The sequence below is a fragment of the Aethalodelphis obliquidens genome, unplaced genomic scaffold (genome assembly GCF_003676395.1).
Source record: "Aethalodelphis obliquidens isolate GAN/ISIS:26980383/991018 unplaced genomic scaffold, ASM367639v1 scaffold82, whole genome shotgun sequence".
Classification (NCBI taxonomy): Eukaryota; Metazoa; Chordata; class Mammalia; order Artiodactyla; family Delphinidae; genus Aethalodelphis; species Aethalodelphis obliquidens.
In genome coordinates this window covers 5,639,073-5,647,426 of record NW_020838026.1, presented here as the reverse complement: position 1 = coordinate 5,647,426, position 8,354 = coordinate 5,639,073, and the positions used below count along the sequence as shown (strand labels likewise).

The window sequence follows — 8,354 nt, the reverse complement described above, 5'->3', positions numbered from 1 at the left end:
ACAATGAAACTATTGAGCTGTTAGCATTAAGATAGACCTAAATGTACTGAAATAGAAAAATGATGAGAATGTGTTAAAAAGTGTGTGTGGCAGGGGGAGGAAGCAAGTGGAAATACATATATGGTATAATCTCATTTATATATAAAATTGGGTTTAGGGAGAGTGTAGATAGAACTGCTTTTTCATTTTATACCCTCTGTTCTGTTAGTTGTAGGGTTTTTTCTTCCTACAATTGACTTACCACTTTTATAATTAAAAAAAATAATACTTAGTACAATTAAGAACAGGTTCTTATTGTCTCATTTTTGTAGTTTTTCTAATAGTTGTTATGATAGCTGTAGCAATATCAGACTGTAAAGTTATGAGAAGGCATTCTTAGCATTCTGCAAAGTGACAGACTTCAAGAGGATCCCTTGTCTCTCAGTAACTCTCACAGAATCTGTAAGATACCCAGGAAATGAGAACCCAGTGATTTGGGTTTAAATGATAACATCTTTCATTATGGAATATATGCCCCAAGGGTAGTGAATACTGGCTTTGGTGCCAGCAATAGGAAATGCAAGAACAAGATATTTGCACTTTAATATCATCCGTTTATCCTTTCTCATTCAAACGAAATAACGTTTAGGCATCTTAAATAACATGCGCAAATCAGCTCTTCAGCCACCCCAAAAATGCCCCTTTCCCCAAAAAAAGAATCAAAGCATCATGTCCAAACAGAAAAGTTTCCAGTCTATGTGAATGAACTCAGCTCAAACTCAACATAAATCTTTATCTACTAAACTGACACTACAGACGGACTTTCCACTGCTCCCTTCCCCTGTCTAGGTCACTCTGGTTTCTAAGCTGATTTAAGTTGACTAGAGGCATAAAGAACACCATGATGGTTGTACAATTCTCTGTTGGTCTTTGAATTTTGACAAAAGAGGGAAATAATGACTCTGGTTATTGTTCACTGTCAACAGTGTTTCTGAGATACACAGAATAAAATTTAGATCACTGGGCATCCCATAGAGAGAAGGGAGGCAGTGAGGCATTGTACAGAGAAATCTGGACTGAGTGTCAGCAGAATTAAGTTCTAGTCCTGGCCTTGTCAAACTGAGTGATCATAAGCAAGACATTATTTTTCTGGGATTTAATTATTTTATTATTTAAAATATGTGGAGGTGTTTTATGTTCCTTCCTATTTTATGAAAACTTGGTTCACGATGATTACACATGCTTTTGGTTGGCTGTCCCAAATGCCCTAGAAGTGGTACCACACTCAGGTCTGGTCTCCTGGGCATGGTATCTAGGTCTATAGTGAAACCTACCCTGCTACTTTCTACCCTTCTTGCTGTTAAGCTGTCATACTCAGTTAGACACAGTCAATTACCTTGCAGCTTATCTGCAATATAAATGCAATATAATTATTTTTCAGATCTGCTAAACCAGGTCTTGATAAGTTGCTTGCCAGATTGGGACAGGGTCCCTTCATCTCTAAAAAGATTGAATTGAAGTAAACAGCTCTTGAAGCCTCATTTTCCAATAAGACAGTATGCATCTATTTAAGAACTCTACATGTCTCAAAGCAAAATAATGACTAAAAATTAACAGTAGACATTTGAAGAAGAAATACAAAACTGAGGCATTGTCAGCTCTGCATCACGTGGCATTAACCTAGCTTTGGAGGTTAGGAGCATTCAACAGATTAAGAAATGTTATAGGAAAAATCCATCATCTAGAAGCAACAGTTGCCACACATCGGGGATCACCCCCTTGAGTCAGCCTGATGATTCATTATGGGGCCAGCTTGTTGCCAATATGACCATAAATAGATCATTCAACACTGCAACAGGAAGGTTATTTGATGTGCACTGAGCTAGGCGAGTGAAGGGGTCGGCTCCTGTTCTCTGATTGCCTTTTTTCTCTCTGTATTTCAGCAGCCTTCGTAAGCCTTCCTCACTCAGTAAAGCCTCCGACAGCCCCTGGGGAGAGGTGAGCTCAGTTTTCTCCTCCCTCCCTCCTTCTATTCCTTGTTTCTTTTGACAAGCATGAGGCTCCTCACTCAGTTCTCCTCCCTCCTTTGGGTTATAGGAGAAAGGAGGTGGTTACTGAATGTTTCTCAGTGACACCTAAAATCTGGGTAACAATTTGGTAAAGAGCAAAGGATTTTTACCCCTTTCTTCCTTGGACCACCATGAAAAGCAGTGCCTATTAATATTCTCAGGTGGTTTACACATTCTTAGAGATGACTGTTCCTCAGTTGCTTTAAGAAGGATGAAAAGAATCATCTAAGCACTAGGATGTTCAGACCTTACATTAAAAGTTTATATTAATATTTATATTTAATATTTTTATAGTTATAGCTATATAACTATCCATAGATATATATGTGTGTATATTCAATATGTATATTCCTGTTTGTGTGCTTGTATTCAACATATTCTTCTTTCAGGTGTATGTCTATGTGTATCTGTGTTTAACCCTTAGAATGCCAACCTATCATCCATTAACTCTTTGGCTATGACGTCCATTGACTTGTACTTTCACATAAAACATCTCAATGCTCTCTGAATTAGTAACACAGCGTAACGCAGATACTCACACCTTTTATACAAGCTTAAAAGGAGGGAGATAATGTATCTGATTACCAAAGAAACTGAATTTAGGCTGGAATCTTGGCAGAGGGGTGGAAATTATTTCATGAGTCACTACTTTTTCATTAGAAGATATAGCACTAACCCACTAAATTCTACTTAAGGTTTTATGTTGAACTCAGGTGACATTTAAATTTTGGATGTTATGACAGATTCAATGCCCTATAGAGTGATCAACCTTATCATGAAATCCTCCGAAAATAATGTTTCATATTCAGAAATGCACTTTATTACATGTACTAATTCAGTGAATTTATATTAGAAGCAGAAAATGTTGGAAAATATTCCTTAAGAGTAAGCTCTCTAAACATCAAAATTAGAATAAATTTGTCATACCTAAACAAGTCTACTGTTTTAAACTGAGCTCTTATTGAAGGAAGACAAAGATGTTGGAAAAAAAAAACAACAACCAACTTATTCATCCGTTGCTCTTTGAATAGCCTGAGACAATGGACATTCCCAGTAACAAAAGCTTTATTTTGTTTAGAATACCAAGTACTTCTAAATAAAAGAATAGTCACTGTATCATTATTTTGCTTTTAATCAGCCTGATTCGTGGACACATGCTAGAGAAGAAGTTGACAAGCATCCACAAAATAAACAGGTTTCCCTGCATTAGAAAACGATTTAGGAGTCAGAATGCAATTAGAAACAAGTGACCTGAGAAAAGGTCACAGAATTCTGTGGTGGCATTATTCCTCTGCAATGTTTTCTATCACCTATGTGTGCACCGTGCAATGCTCTGTCCCAGAGTAGTAAAAAAATAGTTGGTAAGAAAAGTCTTTGTTCTTTCAATTATTGTTATTATACAAATAAAGCCATATTTTTTTTAGTGCTCACTAGCATGTCTTTAAGGAAACTGTTTTGAATTAAAGGTAGTCATATTTCCCATTCTCTTCTTTCTCTACTGGATCTCCTTCCAAAAACTTTAGCAATCAGATCTGATATCACTGCTTGAAATTTTATTAAAAAAAAACAAACAGGTCACGAATATTAGGAAGCTCCCTTTACTGAAACCATCTAGGGATAATTAACAAGAGGAAAGATACCGAACAAACTCAACATGCCTGTACACATCACTTTAAAAGAAATTTACATTTTATTATTATTATTTTTAACTTTTTATTTTATATTGGAGTAGAGACAATTAACAATGTTATGATAATTTCAGGTGCACAGCAAAGGGACTCAGCCATACGTATACGTGTCCATTCTCCCCCAAACTCCCCTCCCATCCAGGCTGCCACATAACATTGAGCAAAGTTTTAAAAGTATGCACGCCAACAATGAAACAGAGGAATGCAAAACCATGGACGGCAGCACGTCAGAGACCAGAGACTGATAACAATAGAATCAGGAAGGTTAAGGCCAAAGGAAACCAAAAGGGCCTTTCAAGCTATATTTGGAACAGGAAGATGAATGTAGAAGGTAACTAGTTGGGAGTAATGATATAATGTTATCAGATGGTGGAGAAAAGGCAAAACTACATAAATAACATTTTGCTTCCGGAAAAATGGTGCTTGAACCGAAAAAGATACTTTAAAAATCAGCAAAAGGGATAAGAAATTTAAATTAAAGAGAAAAGGATTGAGGAACCTGTAGCCATGTTTAGTATTCATGCCTAGAATAATTTCTTCCCAGAAAACAGGAAGCTTTTGGAGGTGTGATTGTCAAAATGCAATCTGTAATCTTGTAAAAGCTACAAAAAATTAGAAAGTTCATGAAAGGTTAGTGATACAGATTTACTCTATTTTCAAAAGAAAAAAAAATGGAATTCTGCAAAAATAGAGTTAACATCAATCTCACAACACAAAAGCTACACATGAGTTCCTGTTCCCTCATAAGGACTGTAAATATCTACGGTATTAAAAACACTTTAAAAGAGAAAAATACCACACACTAATGAGCCTATTATCCTAACAAAATAAGTACCTTCACTTTTGTTCATTGCTTCCCAATTCTCACCTACACAAAGATATACTTTTTTTGCATTTGCAGATAGTAAGCCTACATTTTTAAGAGTATTTCTTTAATTTCCCATTATATCAATATTGTGTGTTTTTAAAATTTTTCTTAGGTTTCACAAGGATAAATTTAAATGAATATATAATATTCTATCATATACATGTGTACAATTTAGTCATTCATTTATTATTAAACACTTTTTGACTTTATAAATCATTCTGAAATGATGATTTAATATATATAGCTTTTCTCAATTTCTTAGAAGAGTTGATTTGAACCCCTTCCCCAAAATGGGTTCAAGAGATCAATACTTATAAACGCTGTATGAACATAGACATATGCTACAAAATTACACTGTAAAGTGATAATGACTCATTTTGAAATCAGCACTATTTTATCATCATCTTGACAGCACTGTGAATTATTATTCTGATTTAATTGCATGGAAATTTTAATAGATATACAATGGAACTCCAAGATGATATGTGTATTTATTTAGTTTCATGGAGGCAAAAATTGTCTATAAACTTATTTATTATTTCTCTTGTGTGTAATATTCCTTTATGAATTTTGTGCATTAATGAGAGTCAAAGTTTCCTTTCAAATTGTGTTTTATATTATATTATGTTATACATGATTTTTCATATTTGGATTGATTCCTTGATCATTTGTCTCTTGTAATAGTCTTTATTTTAAAGTCTATTTTGCCTGATATAAGAATTGCTACTCCAGCTTTCTTTTGATTTCCATTTGCATGGAATATCTTTTTCCATCCCCTAACTTTCAGTCTGTATGTGTCCCTAGGTCTGAAGTGGGTCTCTTGTAGACAGCATATATACAGATCTCGTTTTTGTATCCATTCAGCCAGTCTATGTCTTTTGGTTGGAGCATTTAATCCATTTACATTTAAGGTAGTTATCGATATGTATGTTCCTGTTACCATTTTCTTAATCGTTTTGGGTTTGTTATTGTAGGTCTCTCCCTTCTCTTGTGTTTTCTGCCTGGAGAAGTTCCTTTAGCATTTGTTGTAAAGCTGGTTTGGTGGTGCAGAATTCTCTTAGCTTTTGCTTGTCTGTAAACGTTTTAATTTCTCTGTTGAATCTGAATGAGGTCCTTGCTGAGTAATCATGGTTTTAGGTTTTTCCCTTTCATCACTTTAAATATGTCCTGCCACTCCCTTCTAGCTTGCAGAATTTCTGATGAAAGATCAGCTGTTAACATTATGGGGAGTCCCTTGTATGTTATTTGTTTTTCCCTTGCTGCTTTAAATATTTTTTCTTTGTATTTAATTTTTGATAGCTTGATTAATATGTGTCTTGGTGTGTTTCTCCTTAGATTTATCCTGTATGGGACTCTGCACTTCCTGGACTTCATTGACTATTTCCTTTCCCATATTAGGGAAGTTTTCAACTATAGTCTCTTCAAATATTTTCTCAGTCCCTTTCTTTTTCTCTTCTTCTTCTGGGACCCCTATAATTCAAATGTTGGTGCATTTAATGTTGTCCCAGTGGTCTCTGAGACTGTTTTCAATTCTTTTCATTCTTTTTTCTTTATTCTGCTCTGTGGTAGTTATTTCCATTATTTTATCTTCCAGGTCACTTATCCATTCTTCTGCCTCAGTTATTCTGCTATTGTTTCCTTCTAGAGAATTTTTAATTTCATTTATTGTGTTGTTCATCATTGTTTGTTTGCTCTTTAGTTCTTCTAGGTCCTTGTTAAATGTTTCTTGTATTTTCTCCATTCTATTTCCAAGATTTTGGATCATCTTTACTATCATTACTCTGAATTCTTTTTCAGGTAGACTGCCTATTTCCTCTTCATCTGTTTGGTCTGATGGGTTTTTACCTTGCTCCTTCATCTGCCGTATGTTTCTCTGTCTTCTCATTTTGCTTAACTTACTGAGTTTGGGGTCTCCCTTATGCAGGCTGCAGGTTCGTAATTCCCATTGTTTTTGGTGTCTGCTCCCAGTGGCTAAGGTTGGTTCAGTGGGTTGTGTAGGCTTCCTGGTGGAGGGGACTGGTGCCTTTGTTCTGGTGGATGAGTCTGCATCTTGTCTTTCTGGTGTGCAGGACTGCATCCAGATGTGTGTTTTGGGGTGCCTGTGACCTTATTATGATCTTAGGCAGCCTCTCTGCTAATGGGTGGGGCTGTGTTCCTGTCTTGCTAGTTGTTTGGCATAGGGTGTACAGCACTGTAGCTTGCTGGTTGTTCAGTGGAGCTAAGTTTTTAGCTCCTTTGGGTAAGTACCAAGGAGCATGATTGCTGGATTCTGTAGTAAGAGTGTGTTTGGTTTTGTATGAAACTGACAAGCTGTTTCCCAAGTGGTTGTACCAGTCTATATGCCCACCAGCAATGAATGGGAGCTCCTGTTGCTCCACACCCTTGCCGGCAACTGATGTTGTCAGTGATCTGGATTTTGACCATTCTAATAGGTATGTAGTGGTAGGTACCTATTTAGGTAGGTTGTTTTAATTTGCATTTCCCTGATGTGGAGAATCTCTTCATATGCCATTTGTCATCTGTATATCTTCTTTGAGGTGTCTGTTAAGGTCTTTGGCTCACTTTTTAATAGTATTTTTTTGTTCTTATTATTGAGTTTTAAGAGATCTTTGTATATTTTGGGTAACAGTCCTTTATCCGATGTCTTTTGCAAATTTTTATATTCATTTTTGCTCCATTTGTGAGAGGAATGGATTTGGACAAATCAAAATCCTCACAGAGTATCAGTTTCCCCATGTGCCATGTGAAGCAATACAACTCATGGTGTGTGGTTGGCAGTCTGCAAGATGGTCTCCAATGGCCCCGACCTTTTAATATCAACATCCTTTCCTTCAGTGTTGGCTGCAGTTACTAACTTGCTTAAAAAATATATATATATTGGAGTATAGCTGATTAACAGTGATGTGTTAGTTACAGGTGTACAGCAAAATGATTCAGTTATACCCATACAAGTATCCATTCATTTTCAATTTATTTCCCATTTAGGTTATTAAAGAATATTGAATGCAGTTCCCTGTCCTATACAGTAGGTCCTTATTGGTTATCTGTTTTAAATATAGTAGTGTGCACATGTCAATATCAAACTTTGCTTTTAATGAACAGAAAACCGTGGCCATGTCAGGACTTCACTTCCAAGCTTGGGTTATAAGCAGGACTTGGCTTCCATCTCAGGTTCTCCCTCTCATCTCTCCAGAATCATTTCACTCTGAGAGAAACCAGCTACTGTGGAAAGGCAGTCCTGTGGACAGGCACACATGGCAAGGAACTAGGGGCTACCAACAGCCATGCATGAAATCCTGGAATTGGGTCCTCTTGGAGTTGAACCCTGAGATGCCTGCAGGCCCTGCCAACATCTTGACTGCAGCCTTCTAACAGACCCTGTAGCTAAGACACTTCCAGATTCCTGACCCACAGAAACCCACAGAAAATAAATGTTTGTTGTTTGCAGCAGCTAGGTTTGGGAGTGCTTTGTTATGCAGCGATCAATAACCAATGCACTTCACCAGTGGTGCTATCATTTAAAACCTATATGCTGAGCTTTTGAGAGAGATTGACAAAAAAACAAAACAGGAAGGAGCAGGCCTTGGGAAACTTATGAAATTAGGAAAGGATACATACACCGACTTATGACAATTTTGAGGCATACTTATTATAATGTGCTTGTAGTTCGCTAGTCCACCCAGCGTGTGGAGGTTTAAAGAAGAAATAGCAGGTGTTTCTGTTAAGATTTCCAGGAGAAGCTGAGTTAGG

The 8,354-nt window shown here is 36.5% G+C and overlaps 1 long non-coding RNA gene across 1 annotated transcript; it reads left to right on the top strand.

Annotated features, from left to right (window-relative positions):
* The first annotated feature begins 1,867 nt into the window (after positions 1–1,867).
* Positions 1,868–8,054, top strand: LOC113612790 (uncharacterized). The gene is made up of 2 exons (XR_003429965.1): positions 1,868–1,977; positions 7,707–8,054. It is a non-coding gene; the product is annotated as an uncharacterized LOC113612790 (long non-coding RNA).
* The last annotated feature ends 300 nt before the right edge of the window (positions 8,055–8,354 follow it).